Source organism: Triturus cristatus, chromosome 1_1 (assembly GCF_964204655.1).
Source record: "Triturus cristatus chromosome 1_1, aTriCri1.1, whole genome shotgun sequence".
Classification (NCBI taxonomy): Eukaryota; Metazoa; Chordata; class Amphibia; order Caudata; family Salamandridae; genus Triturus; species Triturus cristatus.
The window spans coordinates 497,229,948-497,255,286 of NC_140579.1; the positions used below are offsets into that span (position 1 = coordinate 497,229,948).

At 43.0% G+C, this 25,339-nt stretch overlaps 1 protein-coding gene across 2 annotated transcripts in view; it reads right to left on the reverse strand.

The window, feature by feature from the left end:
* The window catches only part of RNF31 (ring finger protein 31), a 954,370-nt gene that overhangs the window by 891,789 nt on the left and 37,242 nt on the right, over window positions 1-25,339 (reverse strand). For both annotated transcript variants that reach the window (XM_085641869.1, XM_085641861.1), the window contains exon 2: window positions 21,971-22,113. The gene's annotated coding sequence lies outside the window, so the exon portion shown is untranslated. The remainder of the gene's footprint in view (window positions 1-21,970; window positions 22,114-25,339) is intronic.

Genomic DNA, 25,339 nt, shown 5'->3' on the forward strand with positions numbered 1-25,339 from the left:
TTTGCTATTGCCTTGACGGACGGGCCTCTTTCGTGCGTCCTGATGGTGGAGTAACGTAGGGCCTGACGCCATACAGCTGACAGGCCAGGTCTGTTGGTCCTGGGCTGGCTCAAGGGACAGCGGAGGGGAACTGCGCGTCACTACGGGTGGCCAGGAGAGAACTACCTGGGTGTCGACGTTACGCAACTGCGAGGCCCTAGTGGGCCATGGCCTCCTGTCGGGGCTCGAGCGCGGCCCGTATCCTCCGCTCTTCACTTGTCCCAACGCAGAGAGGTGATGTGGGCATCTAGGGACACGAGTCCCGTAATATATTTATTATGTTTTATTATACTAATAGCGCTGCCAACCTACGGAGGACCTCCTAGGAGTTTGCATGTGTAGAGGGAGGGCTGGTAGGGCAATAATGCTAAGGGCTCAGGTAGAGTTTATGCAAGTCTAATGTTTTCGAAGGAAGACAAGTGTTAAGGAGTGCCTAGAATACCTATGCAAATTGTTAAAGGAAGTCACTGCCTGAATCTAAATTGCGAAAACAAAGATTTCTTCGCTTCGAACTGATACTATAGTAATTATATGTCGTACTTGACAAAACTTTAAATGCTATCATGAGGGCCGCGAACTGGAACAGAAAACGGGCGCAGGCACCGAAGTAAAAGTGACCCCATTAACTAATCCGACAGCAACAAAAAAAACAAGCCGAGGGCACCGGAAGACACCACCGCCTTTCTCCGAGGCAGAGAAGAACTGCCTCGGAGAAACGCAGCGTCGTTTTCGGATTCGGGGGCGTGTTTTGCTGTTGTCTCCTCCCTGAGACTTTTCGCAAAAAACACGCCCCCCGATCCGAAAAGGACGGGGCAGGATTGGAGTGACGGGACCTCTTCTCCAATGGCTGGCCAGCATTTACTAGGCCAGCCAATGGAGAACAGGGGAGAAGAGGGGCGGGTTCAAGTCCCTCTTCTCTCAAGTCATTATCTCTCGCGAGCGAGACTGCGCAAGCGCAGCCATCGCTAGCCGAGACCTAAAAAGTAAGAGAAGGCGACAGGACAGAATTAGGAAATGAAAAGCCAAGTTTTCAGTTGCTGTCTGAAAAACCATTCATTTTTCATTCAGTGTAACTCTGCAGGTATGCTGTTCCAAGCTTGCAGGCCCAGGAGGGAGAAGGATCTGCCTCCGGTTTTTGCACGTTTAACCCTTGGAACTTTGGCAAAATGGCTGAAGGAAGAGCCCAGAGTTCTTAGGGGAGAGCAGAATTGAATCCGGGGGGATAGATATGTCGCTCCAGACTGGTGCACAGCCCTGTGCACAAGAGTCAGGATCTTAAACTGGATCCTTTTTTTTTTTTTTTAAACAGGAAGCCAGTGTAGGTTCTTCAGCTGAGAAGAGATAGAAGCTTGTCTGGGTAATTGAAGAGCCAGACTGGCTGCTGCGTTCTGCACCATTTGTAATTTCTGCAGCAGATATTGTGGCAGTCCAGCATAAAGGATATTGGCTCAGTTCAGCCTAGTCACCGCAAGGGCCAAAAGAACAGTGATCCTTGCAGGAAGGGAGAGGATTTGCAGGAATTTTGTGACCGTCGGCAACAGACCAAAACATGTGCCAACCACTGTATTAATTTGAGAACGTAGTGTCAGCTGTTTATCAATCTTCATACCCAGGTTTTTCACTTCTTCCTGGGCGTTAGGTGGCGGAGTCTTGTCCAGCCAATGGGCTTGTAGATCAAAAATACAATTATGTCCAAAGCTGAGAATCTCAGTTTTATCGGTATTACATTTGAGCTGATTAAAGCCCATCCATCGAATACTGCCAATAAGCAGGGTTTGATGGCATTTTGGTTGATTGGCTCATTCGTCTTAAAAGAGAAGAGTAGCAGGAAGTCATCAGCATAAAAGAGTATCTTGGCATTGAAAGACTCAACTAGAGTGGCCAAAGAAGTCATGTTGATGTTAAAGATAGTAGGACTAAGAGCCGAGTTCTGGGGCACTCCCACCGAAACACTACTCCTACTAGACGAGAAAGGTGGCAGCCAGACCTTTTGGGATCTACCCTCAAGGAAGGTTCCAACTATTTTAAAGCTGTGCCACTGATGCCAATGTCATGAAGAGGAGCAAGCAGTCTGGAGTGAGGTACCGGATCAAAAGCGTCAGAGAGGTCTAACAAGATCAAATACGCTTTAGTGCCAGCATCTAAAGGGTATTTGATCTCTTCAGACACTTCCAGGAGCACGGTTTCAGTGCTAAATGTTGGTCTGATCCCTAATTGGCTGGGGTGGAGGAGCTTATTAGATTCTAGGTAGTTGGAAAGCTGCCAATTTACAAACTTTGCCACAATTTTGGAAGCCATAGGCAACAGGGAGATGGGTTTGTAGTTACTTGGAATCTTGGACTCTGCATTTTTTGGTTATTTCAAGAGGCAGGATCTTTGCCTGTTTCCAGATGGAGGGCACAATCACAGACGCCAGAAATTTATTAGGAAGGGGATTCAATACTTGATCAATGGCATCGACTCCCTTATCAAAAATAGCTGGGGGACAGGGATCAAAGGGGGAACCAGATCTTAGATTAAGCATGGCAAGTATCCAATCCGCTACCGAAATTGGAAACAAAGGAGGAAAGTATACAGTGGATGGCATCAGGAGAGGGAGAGAAGATGTCTGGTAGATTCATTATTGTTGAACTGCTTTGAATGTCTGCAATTTGTTTTCACTTCAACAAATGGATTTCCAGTCATGGGATATGCTATGTTATGTCATTTGTAAAGCGCACTATCACCCATGAGGGTATTCTGTCTCTGAGCAGGTTGTGTGCCTAGCCCTGCCATGGATAGGTTGGTTAATTAGAAAGCCAGGCCTTCGGCTTCTTGCGGAATCCAAGAAGAGAGGATGAGGCCCTGAAGTGGTGTGGGAGGTCATTCCACGCTTTAGGTGCAATGTAAGAACGTCCGTCCTCCTGATCTGGTTCTGTGTATGTGTGTGATGTGTACAAGTAGTAGTCCTACAAAGTAAAGGTGTCTGGTAGCTTGAGGAAGATAATGTGTCGGTTAAGGTAGGTGGGGTCCAAGTTCTGTAGTACTCTAAATGTGTGTGAAAGGAGTTTGAGATAAGCATGTTGGAGTATCGAGACCCAGTGAGGAAGAGTCTGGCTGCCGAGTAGTCTTACGAGTAGTTGCTTGGTATTACCGGCTTAAAGGGTGTTCCTGTAGTTCAACTTGCTGGTGACTGTGGTGTGACAGGCAGATTTTCTGTCGTTGCTTGGGAGCCATTTGAAGATTTTCTTCAGCATCTTTAAGGTGTGGCACCAGGATGCAGTGATGGTATTGACTTGTGCTGTCATGTGCAGTTTGGTGTCGATGAGGATTCTGAGGTTCCTGGGAGAGTGCTTGGCTTGGGTCCGAGGTCGGTTGGGCACCACTTGGAATCCCATGGCGAGATGCTCCTGCCGAAGATCACTGCTTCGGTCTTGTCGGTATTGGGCTTGAGACGGATGGCTTTCAACCGTTAGCGACTCCGGTCATGCAGGCTGTGAATGCGTTTCTTGTGTTGAGGAGCTTGTCTAAGAGGGAGAGTATGAGTAGTGCATCATCAGCATAGAAGAGGATGTTGATGTGTGTGTGTGGATGATTGTAGCCAGAAAAATCAGGTATGCATTGAAAAGGGTGGAGCAGAGCATTAAGGCACTTCGCAGATGAGTTTGAATAATTCCGAGTAATAAGGTGACAGCTTGTGTTCCATCCGTTAAGGAGCAGAACCAGCGGCAAGTGGATCTTTGGATGCCAATCTTGTGCAGGCGTCTGATGAGGATAGGCACCTTCATGTAAAATACTGCAGAGAGCTACAGGAGGGGCTGCCATGTCTCCTCTGTTGAGGATCATGTAAATGTCGTGTGCGGCGAAAATGAGTGCTGTTTCTATACTGTGGTTGAGCCTTAATCCGGACTGCATAGCATCAAGGAGCTGGTTGTTGATGAAATGGTCAGTGAAGAGTCAGTTGATTACTTTCGGTAAACCCAGGGTCGGGTCTAGGATGAGAGAGATGGGTCTGTAGTTGGGAGGGCTTGGTTGGGCCAGCGGATGGTTTCTTGGGCGGCATGACGGTGGCGTCTTTCCATGTGCCTGGGAATGTGGCGAGTTGATGGAGATATTGAGGATGGATGTTAGTGCTTTGCTGATCAGTAGGAATACTTTGGTGAAGGTGTGGTGGGGACATGAGTTAGATGCAGGCCCCGAGTGGATGGCCTTCATGGTAGCAGCAGTCTCAATGGTAGTGACAGCTGGTTGACAAGGTGAGCAGGACCGGGCAGCCGTCGGCCTGAACACTGAGGAGGTTGGTTTTTGCTGTCCGGGCTGCAGAGTGGAAAAAGCAAGATGGTGGGCGGGGTTCTCCGATAGGCAGTCAGCCCCGGGGAGAACCACACAAGGCGAGCTCCTATTCCCCTGGGAGCCAAGCCTGACTGGCAGCAGAACATGGGAGAGGGCTCCTGGCAGAATGACCTGACAAGGTACGCTGCTTTGGCCTGGAGACGGTAAGCGCCCATCGTGCTACACAATCCCAGTGGCATAGCAGCGCTGTGCCTGGTTCCTGCAGCAGCCTAAGAGTTGAGGGGAGCTCCTGCGATTGGACAGCAGGTGGAGAAGGCAGCCCATACTGTGCCCTGGTGTTCCCCCATTGCTTGTCGCCTACCATGCATTCCTTCCCCTGGCATACCCTCGGAGCTGCTCCCCGGTCCAGTTACTGTAGAGGGCCGCGCGGAAAAAACAAAATGGTGGGTGGAGTTCCCTGATGGGCTGCCAGCCCCGGGGAGATCCACACACACGGAGCTCCTGACCCCCCTGAGGAACTGAGCCCAACTGGCGGTGCGACATGGTAGAGGGCTTCTGACAGATGAGCCAACAAGGCACACTACCTAGGCCTGAAGGCGATAAGCAAATGTCAAAGCAAATGAACTGACGCTTGTCCTGGTAGACAACGTGAGAGTCTCCATCTTCACGGATTATGTAGAGTTGCTGTCCAGCAGAGGCAAACTTTTTTTCAGGAAGCCAAGAGGTGGCTTCAAGATGAAGGCCTCACATGTGCCTCTATTGTGGCCCTGCTTAATCCAGGTAAGCCGCCGCTGCCGCCTAATAGGTGTGCTTCTTATCGGTCCATCTCTTATAAATGATGAATTTAAATTGTTTGCGAAGACGTTGGCGAAGGGGCTCACCCTGGTCCTGAGCCACGTGGTCTATCCAGACCAGTGTGAATTCATTCCCCATCTTAGCGCCGGGCATTGGGTCCGGAGAGTCCACATGGCACTGGCCTGTTTTTAGATGCTACAATGTGCTACAGTGCTTATGCACCTAGATTTCAAATTAAATTAGCCTTTCTACAGGAGGTCCTGGGCAAGCTGGGATTTGGTCCACAATTCTCATCTTTTATTTGAATCCTGTATGCCAGACCGCAGGGGTGGTCAATGGAATGTTATCGCCTAGAGTCCAGTTTAGACGGGATATGTGACAGGGCTTCCCATTGCCCCCCACCCCCCCTCTTTTTACCCTGGCAATTGAACCCTTGGCGAACTGAATATGGCGCAACGTCCAGGTTTGGGAGTTTGACTAAGAATTTGCTCTGGAGAAAAGGATAACACTACGTGCAGATGATTTCCTCCCATTTATGGCCAGCCTGGCTGAAACCGGACTCAGTCTCCTCTCCATTCTGGACACCTCTGGATCAGTTTAGGGCCTGCAAGTTAATTGGTCAAATTCACTCCTGGTCCCCCTGCAAGGAAACAGAGGGGGTGAAACCTGGTATCCTGATCTCTTCATCGGACGCCTTAGTTTTTGATATCTAGGGATTCAAAAAATCTGGAGCCAGACCTGGCTCTGATTCTTAAATCGTCTAAGCGGTACAGGAGGACCTGGATAGATGGAACAAGCTGACGCCAGGTCTAGTGGGAAGGGTAGCCTTGTATAAAATGATGGTCCTTTATATACCTTCAGAACTTCCCATTCTCCATACCGAATCATTGGTTCGATGCCATCACTACTAAAACCTGTAAATTTATCGGGCTGGTAAAATCCCCAGAATCTCCTTTGACAAACGTGTATGCTGGATATATGATGGCAGGCTGGCAATAATGGATATCCGCCTTTATTACTGGGCAACTCATACTCTGGTAGCGAATGAACGGTTGCACAGTGTTGGGGAGACCCTGCCTAAAGACTGGAAGTGGCACTGGTTGCCTTAGACAACCATCTGGGTTTGCTATATGCGGCATGGATACCTCAGACTCGCCCTGAACTGACATGGGGAGCATTTAATGTCTGGAGTGTGGCACTCCGCTAGAAGGGGTGGGATTGCCGAGTAACCTTAGACAGACCTCAAACTCATAACACTTTTTACTAGACCTGCAGGTCTAGAGACTTAAATAATCTAGTCGACCTAACTTAAATGCTCTTGACCCACAAACTGGTTTCAAATGATGTGATCTTGGGCAAATATTTGTAATTCACTGAGCCGCCACTTTCTTGAATATCGCATACGAGAGCACCTTCAAATATGCAAGTTCAGCTTGGCAGCTGTACAAAAAAAACGTGTTTGATTTAATTGTCTAAACCGTTGCTCCATATTTAATACAAATCTAGCCACATATATAACACAAATCTAGCCACATATAGGATACACATGACCACGACTTGCCTCATAGTTTATTTACAGCCTTTTTAATCAGGGCCGGGGCAGGCATGTTTCTCACCTCATATTTGAAACCTATAACTTTTACTAAATACTTAACTAAAACATGAAGAGGTAGCTCACTGTCATTTGCTGTGAACAGGATTTACATTTAAATGGCCACAAAACTTCCCACGGACATGTGGTTTCACTGACAAAACTATATAGTGTACAAACAATAATGTTTGAAATCAAGTTTCTGTAAATATGTGTCATTTGCACATCACCAAGTAAAGTGTTCCGATTTGTTGTGCTCCTATTAAATCTTTGTTTTCATCACACTTCTCAATTACCAAAACATTTGCTTTTGTAATTCCGGATATATTTTGAAATATTTGTACTATTCATTGACAAGCTATTTAAATGTGTGTTAGAAAAAACTGATATCTTACAGCTTTTTGTTCCATAATGATTGTCAGACAGGTCACTTGACAAAAACCTCCAACTGTAGTCTAAGACAGACAAATAAACTCAATTTTCCAAGCAGCAATTAGTAAAATCACAAAGTGTCATTTGACCTCTGTCCTTGAACAGACAGCAAATGTCTCAAGATAAAAAAAAGATTTAAAGGCATATTTATTGTTCATTCACTTTCTGAATGAACAGAACACCTGTTCTTTTCCAGACTATGTTCACCCGCCAGACCAGTAGGTGCTAAAAATAGCTCAACCTTGTAAAATCTGACTCACGGCTGCCAGTGGGTGAGTAGATTTTCCGAGGCATGACCTTAGAGACTCCTCTCTGGGCATGCAGGTGGTTGCAATGGTTGTCAAAACTGGAGGATTTTAAGGGATGGGTAAGAAAAGGATTTCCAAAGTTGGGGGGTGTGTGGGAGGGCGAAATAAATGAAATCCTTCCTCCCTCTTCACGCAGAACTCTCTCTACATAGATTCCAATTCTATTGTTACCCACATCTTTGGCATACCATATCAAGTTATCAGGAGGCATTTGCCACGCCGCCAAAATATAACCTTCTAGAGGTGCGACTCTTTATGGGTCCTATACTTAAGGGAGGTATAGTACAAGTACATGGGGCATTGGTCAAATCACTCACCATTTACTCTCTTGAGCCTGAAGACACGATAGGACCGTTGAATGGGCCCTCTCCAGGAAGGAGGAATAGATGGAGGCATGCATGACACCCCGCACATTGGCAATATCGGCCCTGATGCGCCCTATTCAGATGCAGTACCTACACTGTACATATTGCAGGCCCAGGTGGCTACAGCAAACTCAGAAACGTTCATAGCCCATTCGCACAGATGCATGGATGACATGGGAGATCTTTCACTTGGTCTGGGGATGCTCCATTACTCAACGATATTAGCTTAGTATATTTAGCACTCTTGGATGTACTGGGTTACTGGATTGCTGACTCTCCTAAAGACGCCCTGCAAGGGTTCCTAAATGACATGAGAGGGCCCAGGCATGAGCGAGCCTTGGTGGGGTGTGGGAACACTAATGGCGAAAAGGGACATTGCCAAATAACAAAAGAGGCTGAATGCTCTCCCACTGTAAGACTGGAGAGTGGGCATGGGCTGCTGTGCCAAACTGGAAGCACGTGGAAGCCCAAAGAAACATTCAATGATATGGAGGCGATGTTGGTACTATGGGATGGAGGGGGGAGAATACTTAAGGTGGGGTTGAGGGTGATGACGGCGTTTAGGGATTTCCTTGGACGGCTTCTGAAGCTCATGAGTCGAGGAGCTTGTGTGCCTGGGTCAAGGAGCAACAGGCTGGTTGTGTGTGCGTCAAGGAGTGGGTGACCAAGCGACCATCTTTCCATCCGCCAAGGAGCGAGCGACCAGCCATGTGTCAAGGAGCGAGCGACCAGCCATGCGTCAAGGAGCGAGCGAGCTGCAATCTGTCCAAGCGTCAAGTAGCAACCGGCCATCCGCACTTCAAGGGGCCACTTGTGAGGAAGGAACAGGCCACTAGTGAGGGAGGGAGGAACAGGCCCCCTGTGTGTGAGGGAGAGGGAAGGAGTGTGTCAGGGAGGGCTACCCTGCATGAGAGAAGAGCCTCCGGTGAAGTAAGGGCAGGCTACTGTGCATCAAAGAGCAAGATACTGCTCACACATGCTACCAGAGAACCAGATGGTACAGTAAATTGGTCACTCTTCTACTCCTTGCTGCTGAAAAGGTCTCCAAGCTGTTCCATAAATATTGGAATTAAGTCAGATACTCAAGGAAAGCAACCATCTTTAATGCACATTTGAACCTGCAACTCAATCCTAACTACAAACATTTCAAACAGCATGAAGTGAGATTAAGAGATGGGGAAGTGAATTAGTTAGAGCCGTGAAGGGATGGTGACCCCATTAAGGAAGTCAGAGTGCAAATAACGATAGACCACGGCTGTTTAGTCCTACCATGGCTAGTTCTCCGTTATGAATGACACAATGTTATGTTGGTAAGATTACAGGAACAACACAACAGCTATGCCTAGCAAACAGACAATCCAAAATCGACATAACACCCAAACAGGAATAACACCATCCCATAAAAACAGAATCTGTTGACATTGTTTTCACTGAGCAGTCGACTGTGTGTGCGAGGTGGCTGCTTAGTGCGAACAATCTCATTTAGATATACTATGAAGTTGGCCAGCATCCAATATCATCCGATACTGACAAATGCTGCTCAAACGGTGGCAAAGCAAACCATTTTTCATCGATCTGCAGAAACGGTTGAAATGTAAGAGGTCCCACAAGATGGCAACCATCCACCAAACCTATGAAAACAATTTAGTACCCATAAATCCGGACAAGCCAATGCTCAGTATCCACCGGAGCGGGAGGCCTAGAAGACAACAAAGAAGTGTTACTCATCTCGGTAGTAAACGGAATAACCAGCAGAAAGAGGGCCCAACCCAAATGGAACGTTCAGATCCAGTGACTCTCAATAATGGCTCAAACTGATTCAAATATTTTAGTCATTGTTACGATGAAGATCCAATCTTTGAAACTGAACCCTATGCCAAACGAAATGCCTCAAAATGCTCACATCTATGCTTATGAGGGTCTAACACCATAAACTCTTGATAGGACAGATCCAGTGACTCTCAATAATGGCTCACACTGATTCAAATAATTTAGTCATTGTTATGATGAAGATCCAATCGTTGAAACTGAACCCTATGCCAAATGAAATGCCTCAAAATGCTCACATCTATGCTTATGAGGGTCTAACACCATAAACTCTTGATAGGACGTTCACGGCGACAATTAGTCATCAACAAAACTGAATTACAGCAAAGGTCTTTGTCACCAAAAATGCAACACAGCAAATTACCTTTATCTTTGCCCAGAGTGTACGTGAATGGAGTGTAATTGATATTGTTTTCAAGGAATGAAACATACATAGGAAGTTAGCAGAATCGAAGGCACATCAGTGGGAGAATTGTAACATATAGAAATGGTTCAAAACCACACAGAATGCAAGGAATAGGCATCTGCTTTGGGCAGGGGAAAGTGCTTGTGTTGGAACTTACCTAGGGAAAAAGATCCTAGGACAATGTCAGAGCCCTTAATGAAAGTTGTTGGATCATGGGGTTTCTCGCAATTTTTGATACAGCTATGAGCTGAAATGATACAGGTGTCAGTAGGTCTCATATTCTCGTTTTGTTTGTGGAGAGAGAAGAGTTAACTTCAAGGGATAATAGAAAGGGTTAGTTGACTATCATGTTGCTGTTTGGTATGACAATCAAGATAACGTTAATGGTAATCTTGCCTAAATATTCATAAAGGTTATGGCAGAACACAAGCATATATGTTTGATGTTTGTGTCATGTTTCTGGCAATACCAGCATGAATCACTTTTAGAAAGGGCAGCCTTAAAGCATTTATTGTGGGGACCACCATGCTCTGTGCAGGATAAAATACATTGATTGTGCAATAGAAGCTGGTCTGGAGTCGCTGCTCATTCTTTTACACAATTTTCTGGGCTTGTTGCAACAGAGTACCTTAAGTCACTTTATTACACGTCACCTGTAAATTTATTCAGTTGATAGCCTCCATCAATTAATTTGTGTGTAAATACCTTGAAATCATATAAAATAAGAAGTTCCCAAACATTCAATAGTCGGTGTTGTTGTGTTTCAACTACATGTAACTTACATGTCATTTTCTAAAATTAATTTGACCTCTTTTCTGATTCTGTACAATGTTTAATTTGTTTACATCTTTGATTCACTCTTTTTATGTAAAGTGATTGTTGCCCCCGACAGAACCACTGTAGCTTTCTATATCTACAACTTCCAAAGGCGGCTTGATCGCAGAGAGAAAGAGGGCAACTGACAGGGGACTCGAAGGATTATACCCCGCGCTGACGCCCGATTGGATGTGAACTGTTTATTTTTTGCGACTTGTTTCCCCATAGAGTTATGGGAAATGAAGTTTGTTCTGGTGTTAATGTTAAACTACCATGGCTGCTGAGCAAGAAAATGAAGAAAAGAAAGCATAATCCTCGCCTCGGAGTCCTTTATAGAATTGAAACTTTCCTTCACGCTACCTAGGAAATTATTCATTCTTCTCACAAGACTATTTTAAGACCTGATAGCAGGGAAGTCTGTGAGCTGGTAAGAGACTCACAACCTCCGAATCAGCCCGCTCATACAGCAGACGTGCTTGACAATAAGCAAGAAAAAGCTGCGAAAGCCTTGTACCCCCTATTCTTTATGGCCAGGTCGAAAGTGATGGTTTGGGAAGAGTAGGGACACGTGCATGCAAATAATGTACTTGCTAGCCGTAGTGAAAATAACATGAAGGGGAAAAAAAGGCTAGAGACAAGTATGTAATAATCAAAGAACTTCTAAATTCCAGGACAACATAATAATGCTTATTCTAAAAACATTGTGCATTATAATTAGTTAATGACCATAACAATGTTCAATTATTTATCAAAATACTTTTTTTTCCCTTCATTTTATTATTTTTAAGTATCAAAACATTAATTTATGATTGATTTAAATCATCAATGCATAAAGACAACGATATGCATATGAAACATGCTCATATATTCAGAGAAAGAACAGTACAATTGAGTTATGTAATTGATTAGGCAATTTGTTTCAATACATATTTATAAAAAAAAAAGAGATCCAGGTGGTTCATGGACAAAAAAGGGAGGAAGGCTGGCGGTAGATGGAAGCTACGCAGGTTTTGACTGGGTGCCTCCGTCAGGGAACCGTCTCAACTTTCTCTATTTCTGTATGGATTCAGGATGTATTAAAATGGGTAATAATGTTTCTGTCTTCCAAAGTTCCTGTTTATTCAATCTAGAAATTCACTTGGGCCTTTGGTTTTAGGGCCAGATGTCCAAAGAAAGTGTGGAAAAAAGGGAAGAAGGTTAATCTTCCACACGTCTTGCTAAAGCACTGTAGCGGTTTTGATGTTCCACATCTTTAGTTTATCCTTATTCCTTTTATGGATGCCTGTATAGTGTGAAGAATCCCAATGTCATATGAAGTGGGGTCCTTTCTGGACTGGTTGCGCTTATCTCTGTTTATGGCGAAGTATTGATAATTCGATGTCCTAATTGTATGATGTTCGGTTTCGGTAAGTGTATTAGGGCTTTTTATTTCATGTTAGGATGGTGTGGTATGCGGTTCTCCCGTTCCACAAGGTAGGCTCCAATTTATTTGTGCTTCGCCGTGACTCCGTCAATAATAACGTGTGCCCGAAAGTGAGCCTGCAGGAGAAGTGTAATCAAGTGCAAGGAACGATACAGGTGAAGACAGCAGTGATACTGCAGAGCTCGCTACCATGCCAAACAAAACCGTAAATCACGCTCTAAGTTCTCAAGATGAGGCACTATCACTATTACAAACTCCTTCACTGGAGAAAACACAATCTAATTCTAAACAAATTACAAGAAATTAAACTGTCTCAGGAAGATGCTAGCAGAAAAACAAGCAAGCAATTGAGCCAAATTTCCGACAGTCTGCAGCAACATATTTCTCGTATGACACAGGTGGTGCAGAGGGTTGCTGCGTTGGAACTCAAGTAACGATCAAGCAGGAATCAATATTAAAGTGCAACTGATTTAGAGGAGCTACAGCTTAAGCCAGACCAGGGGTCTCGAAGCGCTCGATCACGAGCTACCGGTAGCTCGCCGACCCCCAGGGAGTAGCTCATGGCTAGCATCTAATAATTAAGGCTTCAGTCGGAGCTCCGGCACTTATTTATTAACCCTTCATTGTCTTTTTAGGTTCGTTATTGTGTTTGTTATCCTGTTATTCATGTTTGCCCACCTTCAGCCAAACCAGCTGCTCAGATTAGATGAACTGAGCTTAGCTGGTGCAGGGCAGGCTGAAGAATATGAATTTCTTCCTGAAGTCCAGCATAATCAGGAACCACGCCACCTGCCTTTTCCAGGCTGGCACGACGCTTTAAATCTGCCTTTTGATCCTGCACGGAGCGGAGTAGCAGATCTGTAAGTGAGCCCCTGGCTACTTTTATTCAGTAAAAAGTAAAAGCGGCTTCAATTTTAACGTCGACTGGCACTGCGCTTTATATCTGCAATCCATAGTAAAGCGCAGTGGCAGCCGACAATAAAATCAAAAGGCCCTAGTGTGCACTGAGCTGCTTTACATCTCTATTAACTGTGCTTTATATCCCGTCAGTGAACGTGGCTCAGTGCAGACTAAGCCCTTTGCTTTTAACTTTGGTTGCCCTGCACCTTACTACATGTAATGTGCGGTTATCAGTAAAGCGGCTCTACTCATGCAAGGCCTTTGATTTTAACGGGGTGGCACCACGCTTTATATCTGCCTTTCATAGTAAAGCAGAGGTTGCAGTCAATGTTAAAATCGAAGGGCCTTGCGTGCACTGAGCAGCTTCTACTGACCACGTTTTATATCTATAGTAAGTGAAAGAGGCTCAATGCACGGAAGGCCCTTTGGTTTTTCTGTCGGCTGCCACCACGCTTCGCGAGTTGTAAAGCATGGTTACTAGAGATGTAAGGCGGCTGAGTACATGCATCTCATTGCAAGTAGCTTAGTGCAAGTGGTGGAGCAGGTAAAACTAAAAATTTGTACACCTTCTCTATTTTGCATGAAAACACTAATTACGTAATCAATTTAAATATTAACCTGTATTAATTGTTTGCAGTGGTATCACTAATCAACATTACACCTTAATAAACACGAATTACACGCGGGACTAAATGCTAATTGCATGGCAAATAACTCTAATGACTAACTGTGGTACGCATATTAACGGTAGAATGTGTTGTTATGGAAAATTGCATGATTTATGTTACTTTTGTAATGGTTTTGCGTTCCTGGTATGGCGAAAGGGTGAGTATTATTGCTTTTAATGTTGCTATGAGCTAGGAAAATACTAATATATATTGGGATTAATGTGGGTTTAAACATTAGAATCTTCATTTCCGTATATTAATTGTTTTTATGTTTATCTTTGCTTAAGTTGGCATTCGGGCCTACTAAGCCATGATATTCAAAATGGAGTTCGGACGTGGCCACCGTTGTGTGGATGTCTACTGCGCAGACTCTGATGGCTCTGAAGATCTCCAGGCGTCCTCTGATCAGGGATCAGTGTTCCTCGTCAAGGATAGGAACGTGGAGGACTGCCAAAACTCAACTAGTGTGAATGACAGAAAAGACAATGGCAACCGGTCCTTAGAGGTCTGCATATTGATACTTAGTGAGACGTATGAGAGTTGGTGTTATGGGCCCCACCAGTGAATGCGTGTATGAATGAGTAAGTGAGGTGGCGGGTCTGTGACGCAGGGAGGATATGTAAATTTGCCCTTTTCCGCTGGAGCAGTTTTTCTGGTAGCAGAGTTATGGTTTTATTGCATTGGTTTGGTGATTATTGATTTTTTTAATATTGATGATTGATTATTGATCTATGTACTAACATTCTATGTTGAGTCGCGTCGCGTTTTATGTTGTTTTGAAGACTTCCGGGATGTAGGAAGTTGGATGCCCTGTAGGTACACGGGGAAAACGTGTGGCAAGTGAGGTCGTACGGTGTATTGTCTTGTTGCCCTGTAGGTACACGGGGAAAAACGCGTGGCAAGTTAAGTCGCACAACGCATTGTCTGGGTTCAAGTTGGTAACATCGTCGTGTGTTATCGTTAGGGACATTTCTGTATGAATGTGCGTGAGTGCAATAGCAACAGGTTCTCTCGTGAAACTCTGGCCTTAATTTTCAGAAGCAGTGTAGTCTCCTCATGTGTTTTGTCCCCAGAGAAACGGTTAGCCTTTTTGCTTGTTAAAAGGGTAAGGTAGAGGGAAGTGCTACTTTATCGGCGAAACTGAATAATTCTGTGGAAGGGCAGAGGTAAGTGCTGCTCTCGAGAAATACAGAAATCTTGTGTAATTGGACAAAGCTATCTCTTTGGTTTAGCAAAACAGGCAATGGTGGTGTTTTTATGTCGTTACTAACAGATTTTGATTGGAGAAAAAAACGTAAGAAAAGTTTGCCGATAAGTTTTGTAAAGGATGGGGTCAGCAGAAGCAGGAGTAGCGAGAAAAGCTCACGTCAGAAAGACCACGCTGGGATTGGCCAGCCATTGAGAGACGAAGTTTCACGAATTGGTGCGCTGGGGTATGCCGCGCTAGGAGTGGAGAATTGCCAGTGTGACGTAGACGCTCAGGATTGGTGCTTTAGTGTGAGTCGTGCTGGGATTGGAGAATTTCAGTGTAACGTAGACGCTCCTGATTGGTGCGTTCGTGTGAGTCGCGCTACGATTGGACAGCAAACAGATTAGTCGTAGAGAAGCGATTCAGGAAATCTAGCGATTCAAGATTGTAGAATAAGAAAATGGTGTATTACGATCCACCAGAGAAAGAGAAAAAGTCCTGGTTTGGGAAATTTAAGAACCTATTTTAAAAGGATAAGCCAATTGTGACTAGGGAAGGACAGCTACTTTCTCCACCGAAATCACCTGCATCTTTTATGGTAGTGAAATATGGGTTCCATACATGTATTTGGCTAGATAATTGGGCAAAGTATACTAAAGAAGATGGAGTTCTAGCATTTCCAGAAAGTGGTTCATTTAGTTTAGCTGTATTAAGGAACTTCAGAGAAAGGATGATGAGATTAGAACCGAGACCTAGACCTACTCAGTTTGAAGCTTTAACGGAATGGGAAGATGAGATGTACGAAAGAGAACGACAGCAGAGTGGCGGAAGGTATAATTACATGTTTGGTAGAACGTGTGGACAGGAAAGCCATGATGACAGGATGAGGAGATGGCGGAGTGCAAACATGGCTGATGGGATGTTCCCGTTGAGAAACGCTGAAGAGACTAGTGGCAGAAAGCGTACAGAGAAGAGAAACAATACAGGGTCAGAAGGTTATAAGTATGGTGTGAATGAGTCGGAGGATGATGTGCTAGAAGACATGTTTTATAAAAATCCTCCCCCTTATCAACCAAACTCCACGTTGCTGACGCCAAGTGCGCCAGGACAAAGACACACTGAGAAATAAACCTTTTGAGCAAACGCCACCTGATTTAGGGAAGAATAACCCATTTAGAGACTCTGAAACAGCACAACCTGTTAGGATGGTAAATGAAAATTCAGCTGAATTGGCTAGAACTACCCTGGAATTAACTGAGAAAATTAGGGAATTGATGAAAAATATGGAAGCCGTAGCTGTTCCCGTAACTATAGGACCAGTGATGCCTGTCTTTGATAAACAGAAGGATAGTGAGCATTGTTTAACAGTTCCGTACCATAGTAATAAACAAATTGAGACGGGAAAAAGATTCAGGAGAAAATCCATGGGGAAAATTAGTAGGAACCTCAGAGTTAGGAACTCCTAAAAATCTGACAATAAATCAAAGTCCAGCAAGTAAAACGCTGATGACAACTGAATCGGCACCAGAGACCGCAGAAAGAAGTATAGAGCGATTAAGAAATGAAACAATTCCTGTAGGTCCCACTTGTGATGAATTAAGCGATTGGTTAAGGAGTTTACAACGAAAGGATACAGAACCTCAACCTTTAGATGTGGCAAAATTAAAAATAACTTTGGAGGAATTAATAGTAGGGACTTTTCCAACTCAAAAATTTAAAGCATTTCAGAATGAAGAGCTAATGTTTCTTTGTAAAAGTATAACTTGGAGAGCGAGAAGTTTGCATGAAAAATTGGAAGAAGTGGCGAGTGAAATGGGCATTGATTTTGAGAAAATAAAATCATTACAGAAACCATATAGAGTAGATTTCTCTGAAAAATATATTGAATACTTGAATACTGCAGGAAGAATAACTCAAATTAAAGAACTGATTGCATTGCTAAGGAAATGGGGTAATGCAGATAGATGGAAAAGTAGGTGGTTTCGGAAAAGAGACGATGCAACAGATAAGACTTTTTCGGCATTTCCAGTAAGAGAAAAGGAGGTTGTAATCACGGAATGCCCTATGAGGGAGATTCCAGGAGGGGGTTATGTGCATGTTCCTTGGAATAGACAGGACATTTTATCATTTACAAATGATTTTCCCCGGCTAGGGGAGAAGCCGGTGGAGTGGTATCGACAAGTAGAAAGGTTTGTCAAATTATCAAAAGTACTGTGGATATATTTGAATGGTCTGTTCGATATAATTGTGCCCGCAGATCTATGGGCGGAATGTAAAATTACAGTTGGTTGGCCCATTCAAGAGTATCCTAGGGATCCTAAAACAGGTGCCCCTGATCCAGAAGTAATGAGAAAGTATGAGCAGGTAATTAATTTTTTGAAAAATAAAGTACCTCCAAAAGAAACGGATTGGGTAAAAATTGATAGAACTCACCAGGAAGTAAAATAATCTGTACATGCCTATTATGAGAGATTGCTATTGGCTTTTAAGCAATACAGTGGTGATGAGAAATTGAGTGAGAAGGATTTAAGTTCAAAAGGGAGTTTATTGAGATAAAAGAAAATACTACCACAGACAATTTAAGGATAATAATAAAAACAAAAGCAAAAAATTACACATAATAAAGCAATGCAATGTTGAGAAACTTAAAAGATCAAAAAATGTAAGTCAAGTAAACATGCCAACTGTAAGAGAAAGAACAATATTATATAAAGAATCGGTGAACATATGAATATTACAATCTATGGGAATATGCACACTACAAGATAAAACATAGTTAAACCATAAAATAACAATATGAAGGAAGTCATGGAGGTTTAGTCACTTCTTGCTGAAGGGGAGTGAGAGACAGAGAGCGTTGAGCACTAGCATCAATAAACAGTGTAACAGGCGACCATAGGTCCAGACGTTTGGATGCCATATGCAATGGGTATACAAAAGTTGTGTCCAATCTGTGATTATAGCAGACAGCATACCACCATGCTTGATACGACAATTTAGTAAAGTCTTTCCAATTCTTAGTTATTTGCTGAAAGGCACCTGCCAACAACAAATCTATAATTTTTACATTGGAACCAAAACTTGCCCAAATAGGAGATAAACTACCCAAAAAGATATGTGAAACAGAGAAAGGATGACGGGAGCCAAAGATCGAATTAATTTGAGACCACACTTTTTCCCAAAAACTGTGAACAAGTGTACATGTAAAGAGTAAATGATATAAATCCGCAAGTGGCGAGGAACAAGTCCAACATACATCTGAGAGTGCGTTAGGTCTTGCATTGAGAATGAAGGGGGAGAGGAGGAGCCTATTGTAAATAAAAAAGAGTGTCTGTGTAGTGTTTGCAGCTCTAGAGGACTTCCTAAGTTTAAGCCAAATTCTATCCCAAAGTTCCACAGGCCAAGAAGCTTTTAAATCCTGTTCCCAGGATAGCTCTACTTTTGTTTTTCCTCTTGGAATGAGTGAACTGTGTAAGAATTTATATATAACAGAGGCCCTAGAGTTGTGAATTAGAAGAGTGTGTAGCTTATCTGCGGAAGTAAGTTCACGCGAAGTAGGAAGGGACGGAGTTTTATAATGAACATGAGCATTTTGGATGGCTTGTGATAAAAGGGAGTACTTCGGGTGAAAAGATGTGGGTAAATCAAAAAAGCCGCTGGCTTGTGAAAAAGTCATAATCTCATCCTGGACATACAACTGTCGCACCCAGACCAAACCTCGCTTTCTCCAAGATTTCCAAAATAGAGGTTTATTATTTATTAAAATAAAAACATTGTGCCATATGGTTGGAGTTGAGAAATGAAGTCCAATCATTGGAGTTCGAGGGGGAAATAGAAAGTAAAATCTTGGAGGTGTGTTTAATTACAGGAGTGGACACAGATTGCGGCTTACGTGTAAAAGACAAATATTCTCGAAATGAAAATGGGGAAATGAAGAACTGTTCAAGCATGGTCCAAAGAGGACAGTTTATAGAAGGCTCAGAGAGCCATCTCGAAGCCTGATGCAGTAGAAAGGATTTATGATAAATGAGGAAATCAGGGAAATTCACCCCACCCTCTGATTTTGGACGAATCAATTTTGATAAGGACATACGTGATTTCTTATTATTCCATAGAAAGGAGGATAAAATGGAATTGAATTTCTTAAAATGTTTTAAGGGAATAGATAATGGAATATTAGAAATTGTATATAAAATTATAGGAGATAGCATCATCTTTATGGTATCCAGGCGACCCCACCAAGATAGATACAAAGGATGCCATTTCGTGGTTAACAAAGACAATCTCTGTGTACAATTCTCCATACATCGTGATATTGTTCCTGAAACTGAGGGGGTAAAATGAAGACCTAAATACTTAATAAATTGGGGACTCCATGCGAAACCTGAAGCGGTAAAGTCGGCTTTAAAAGTATATTTTGTTAAGGGTAGAATTTCGCATTTATCTCGGTTTAATTTGTATCCAGATACGGATGCAAAGGAATCAACCTCCTCCAAAAAGGCGGGGAGAGAGAGTCGGGGTTGTGAGAGAAATAAAAGAACATCGTCAGCATAAGCTGCCATTTTGATATTGGTCTCTTTAAAAGTAAAACCATGAATATTATCATTTTGGCGAATTCTCAACAAAAAAGGTTCTAAGGCAAGGTTAAAAAGAAACGGAGAAAGTGGACAACCTTGTCGGACCCCTCTGCCAAGTGAAAAATAGGAAGAAATGCCCCCATTTGCGCAAACAGCCGCTCTCGGGTTGGAATACAAAATGGAAATCAGAGCAATTATTTTTGGGCCAAAGCCAAACCATTTAAGTGTATGAAAAAGGTAGGGCCACTCAACTCTATCAAATGCTTTCTCTGCATCCAGGGCTATTGCTGCTAAAGAATATGAAAGATTGGAAGCTTTGGAAAGAACATAAAAAAATAAACGAGTATTGTCTGTAATGAGACGTCCTTTGACAAAACCAGATTGTTCTGTTCCTAATAGGTCAGGTAAATGAGATTCTAAACGCGAAGCTAAGGCCTTTGAAAATATTTTATAATCAATGTTAACCAAAGAAATGGGTCGATAGTTTTTACAATGTTGTGGATCGTTGCCATCTTTAGGTATAAGGCAAATTAGGGCATCTGAAAAAGAGCCAGAAGATTCACCTGATTCCAAAAAGGCATTAATGAGTATGTGTAATTTGGGAATAAGTAAATGTGCGAAATGGGTGAAAAATTCAACAGTGAAACCATCAGGGCCAGGTGCTTTGTCTTTTTTGAGTGTTTGCAAGGTGGCAAGAAGCTCCTTTTGTGTGAGGTCAGATTCTAAAAGTGAAAGATCCGAGCACGTGTCAGAAGTACGTTGAATATTAGAAAGAAATTGAGAAATAGAATGATCAGAGGAAAGATTTTCAGACGTGTACAATTTTTGATAAAACTGGAGAAATTCTTTTAGGATATCTTCATCTTTAAACTTCAATGTATGGTTATGATCATAAATAGATTCTATATTAAGTTTGTTTTGTTTAACTTTCAAATAATTAGCTAGCAATTTTCCAGCTTTTTTCTGACCCCCATAAAATTTTGCACTAGACTTCAGCAAAAATTTAGAAGCATTATTATTTGTATCTTTGTTAAACTGAAATTCAGCATTTATAAGTTCAGACAAACAAGATTTCGATTTGGAAGAGTAGTAAGAATGCTCCAATCTCTTTATTTAGGCCAGGAGAGCATTGGTTGTTTCTTGTGCCTTCTTCCGTTTTTTTGAGGTATATCTAATAATAAAATCTCTAGCAGATGCTTGGAAAGCGTCCCAAACCACATGAAAAGGCAAAGAAGCTGAGTGATTGAAGAAGAAATATTCATTAAAAAAAGAGACAAAGGAGGACGTAAATGTTGAATCTAGAAGTAAGGCATTATTAAAACGCCATTTTCTAGATAAATTGGGTTTCTGTAAAACATCAAGTTGGATAGAGACGGGGGCGTGATCAGAAATTAAGATAGAACCAATATCTGCCGCCATCAATGATTGAGAAATGCTGTGGGACACAAAGATATAATCTAAACGTGATTGAGTATGGTGTGTCGGGGAGTAGTAAGAATATTCTCTTAATGTCGGGTTACAGAGCCTCCAAGCGTCTATAAGCTTGTGTTGTGCAATTGTTTGTGTGAAAAGTTTATGAGATTTATGAGGGACAAAGGGGACGGATGAGTTTCGATCCAAAAAAGGGTCAAGAATTTCATTACAGTCTCCTGTGAGTATAAAAGTATCATCAAAAGATTGTGTCATTTGTTGGGCTAGGGAAGACCAGAAAGAGGTATCTCCAGCTGTGGGTGCGTAAATATTTAACAAAGAGATTGGAGCATTTCCCACCATAAATTTAACAAATAGCCACCTACCATCCTTATCCGTACATTGCGATAACATTTTGATAGGAAGAGACTTGCGACAGAGAGTGAGAACTCCATTACGTTTGCCATCGCCTGGGGAAAAAAAGACCTCCCCCACCCAACCTCTTTTTAACTTTACAGATTCTTCAGCCGTCAGATGAGATTCCTGTAGGCATGCAATATCTGCCCCCAACTTAGCTAAATGGGTCAAAACCCTCTGTCTTTTAATAGGTGAGTGCAAACCTCTGACATTCCACGAAATAAGTTTTAAAGACATAGAACAAAACTATAAATGAATGATACGCACCGATTACAACGATTCTCTGAACAATTCAAACAATACCAAATACCAAACAAACTACATATAAATTGAGTCAGGTAAGAAGGAGAAGTGCAAAGAGAGGAAAGAAAGGCAAGGCGAGTACACAACATTTGAAATGTGAGGGAGAAACGTGAAAAGGAGGATAATGTTACAATGAAAAGGCATCGAGATAAAGCTGTCACAGAGAAGAAAAATTCAAAGAAAAAGAATACGAAATGAAAGAAAAAGAAGCTTAAAACAGTGAAAGACTTACATATAATCCAGGACATACGAAGGGTGGAGGGGTGAGAGTCCACACGGAACGATGACGCGTCCAAAGCCCATGCGGGAAAACGGGGGAAAGAACAAACCGACGGATGATGGAACACAAGGGGAGATGTGACATGAAGACAGAACCTGTGAAGAGAAAAAAGGAAATTATTTTTATAAATCGAAGAAATGCTAATTACATTTTTTTTTAAAACTTGCATTTTGCTATTAATCAACACACAAGCAACCCATGAACAGATCTGAAAAATATGTAATATGAGTAGAAGCATTTCAGAGGCCAAGGCAACTATTTGACATGTGATGTAGAAATGTCCATGGAGTCAGCATGATATGAGTAGAGGAAAGCAAAAACCAAAGGAAATGATGGACGGAGTGTTGAACATTGCAAGCACTCACCCCCAGTCAACTGATCTGGGTTTAATCCATCACCGTTCTTTAGCCCACTCTGCCACCCCAGTTCAGACATGGCCATATGCAAATCAGTCTGACCCTGTGCCTCATGGGAACAGTCCAGCCCGAACTGCCAAGCCATGTCTTCCCTGGACCGGAAACAAGCTTCCTAGGACCGATTTCTGGCATTTCAGCCGTCTTCAGCCAGGCTTGCTTGAATCCAGTGGCAAAGTGAGCAAGGGACTCACGTCTGAGAATACCCTGCCAACTTATGGCGAACAAAGCAAAAACCAAAGGAAATGATGGACGGAGTGTTGAACATTGCAAGCACTCACCCCCAGTCAACTGATCTGGGTTTAATCCATCACCGTTCTTTAGCCCACTCTGCCACCCCAGTTCAGACATGGCCATATGCAAATCAGTCTGACCCTGTGCCTCATGGGAACAGTCCAGCCCGAACTGCCAAGCCATGTCTTCCCTGGACCGGAAACAAGCTTCCTAGGACCGCTTTCTGGCATTTCAGCCGTCTTCAGCCAGGCTTGCTTGAATCCAGTGGCAAAGTGAGCAAGGGACTCACGTCTGAGCATACCCTGCCAACTTATGTCGAACAAAGCAAAAACCAAAGGAAATGATGGACGGAGTGTTGAACATTGCCAGAAACCGGTCCTAGGAAGCTTGTTTGCGGTCCAGGGAAGACATGGCTTGGCAGTTCGGGCTGGACTGTTCCCATGAGGCACAGGGTCAGACTGATTTGCATATGGCCATGTCTGAACTGGGGTGGCAGAGTGGGCTAAAGAACGGTGATGGATTAAACCCAGATCAGTTGACTGGGGGTGAGTGCTTGCAATGTTCAACACTCCGTCCATCATTTCCTCTGGTTTTTGCTATGAGTAGAGGAAACTCTTCAGCTTTACTGGATCTTCATAGGTGCTGGTCTTGTTGTTGATGGTCACTTTGAAGAGACAGGGATGAAAAAGGCCATAACGTGCACCGATTGAGCGAAGCTGCGGTCTCAATGCTAGGAACTCCTTTCGACGGTCTGCAGTTGGTTTGGCATAGTCCTGAGAAAAAAATAAGGAGTTCCCTAACCATGTAATGCGATTCATTGCCCTAGCTGCAGATAGAATTTTTAACAAGTCAGTGTATTCCAGAAAATATAGGATCACTCCCCTCGTTTTTCTACCTGTAGAAGAAGACAATTGATGAGCTCTCTGAATGTTGAGAAGAGTACCTTCCGGCAGCTTAAGGAGCTTTGGAATAAAGGATTTAAAGAAGACAATTGGGTCCGTACCTTCCGTTCCCTCCGGCAAACCATAAATGCGGAGGATGTTTCGTCTATTTCTATTTTCCAAATGTTCAATGTGCTTATGCAGCGCTGACACCTGAGAACACAAGGAATCCACTTTGGAAATAGAGGAATTCAAAGAGTCAACATTTTGTTCCAGTGCATTAACACGGTCTTCCACATTTGACCACCTATCAGTAAGGAGATGCAACTTGGAATTGGTTTCTTCCATAAACGGGCGCAAGGCCTGGATTTCTTCGAGCAGTAAGTCCATTGTGGCTGAAGTAGATTGTTTAGGAGGAGAAGGAGGATCTTTCTTCAACCTCTTACTCGGTGCTTTAGTAGCGCCTGAGGATGCAGTGGTAGTAGATGTCAACGCACCTTTAAGTGAGCCCTTGGTAGAATCCTCCATGGAGAGACAACTGTAGCGAGAGCTGGTGCGAATTAAAAATGTACGCGTTGAGGACTTAGGCTGAGAGAAGTTCTTAATTAATCGTCTCATAAATAGAAACAATCTAGTAAATGGAAGACCAGTAACAGTGAATTGTCCATGTGTAAAGCCTTAATATGTGGCTCCTCAATAAGATATAATTGAATAAATAGACGGAGCTAAGCAAAAGGAGAGGTACTGCCAAAAAAGGTGATGACAATAATATAACTCGTCTAGTGACGCAAAAACAATAAAGGACCCAGCTATCGGTGAGATAACCAGAGAAGGTTGACAAAAGTTGTATAGGGTCAGCTATATTGCGAGTAAAAAGGCAGACGAAGAAAAAAAAAAGAAAAAATGAATAAAAATAACGCTGATATAGCCTTCACTTGCCGAAAAATGTCACATGCAGAGGGAAGAGATTCACCAAATATATGTGAGCAGACAGAATCCAGCAGTGCAAGGCAGCCTCGTATGCCTAAAGGGTCAAAGCGTGTGGAAGCATCACTGTTAGATGACCCAGTATTAACTGTATTTAGGGAGAAAAAGGAGAAATTGCTAACAATTCAATCATCAAGCAATCGCCATTCGTTAACCATGGCTCACAGCAGAGCAAAAAATAGCTGGAAAATTAACAATGCAGAAAGCGAGCATTTGAAAAAGAACCACATTCTTAGTTTAAAAGAATTAGTCTCTGATGCACTGAGGCGCTTGGGCAGTAGATGGCAGCAAAAAACTTGTGAGCAGGAAAAAGAAAGTCAAATATGAGGTTCCTGAAGGCTGTAGAAAATATTGCTTAGCATCGAAGAGAACAAGCTGCATGAGGAAATGAACTTCCTTATATCAGGTAAAGCGCATGCAATATGCAAGAAACCAGGCAAAGGAAAAATTGTGGGCTTCAGTATAGCAATATTAAGCTTTGTCAGTCAGCAGAGGGGCATGACAGAGTCAAAATATGCAGAAGACTCCCCATATGCAAAGCGAGATAAAATTCCTCACAGAGTGTAGTTTGAAAAGGCGGCCGTTTCTGTGACAGAACCGCTCCGACGTGCTAACCAAAAAAGCGCCCCTTACATGCTGTTGCCGCTTTTCTCACTCATTTCCATTTTTTTTTTTTAAAACATGTTTTTAATGCAGAATTATGAATAAGGCATCCATTAAGTCAACCTGTACATGCATGTTATCTCAGAGCACACCCATCGTTATAGCAATGCACACAGCCATTCAGCCCACATCCCGGGGGCCGG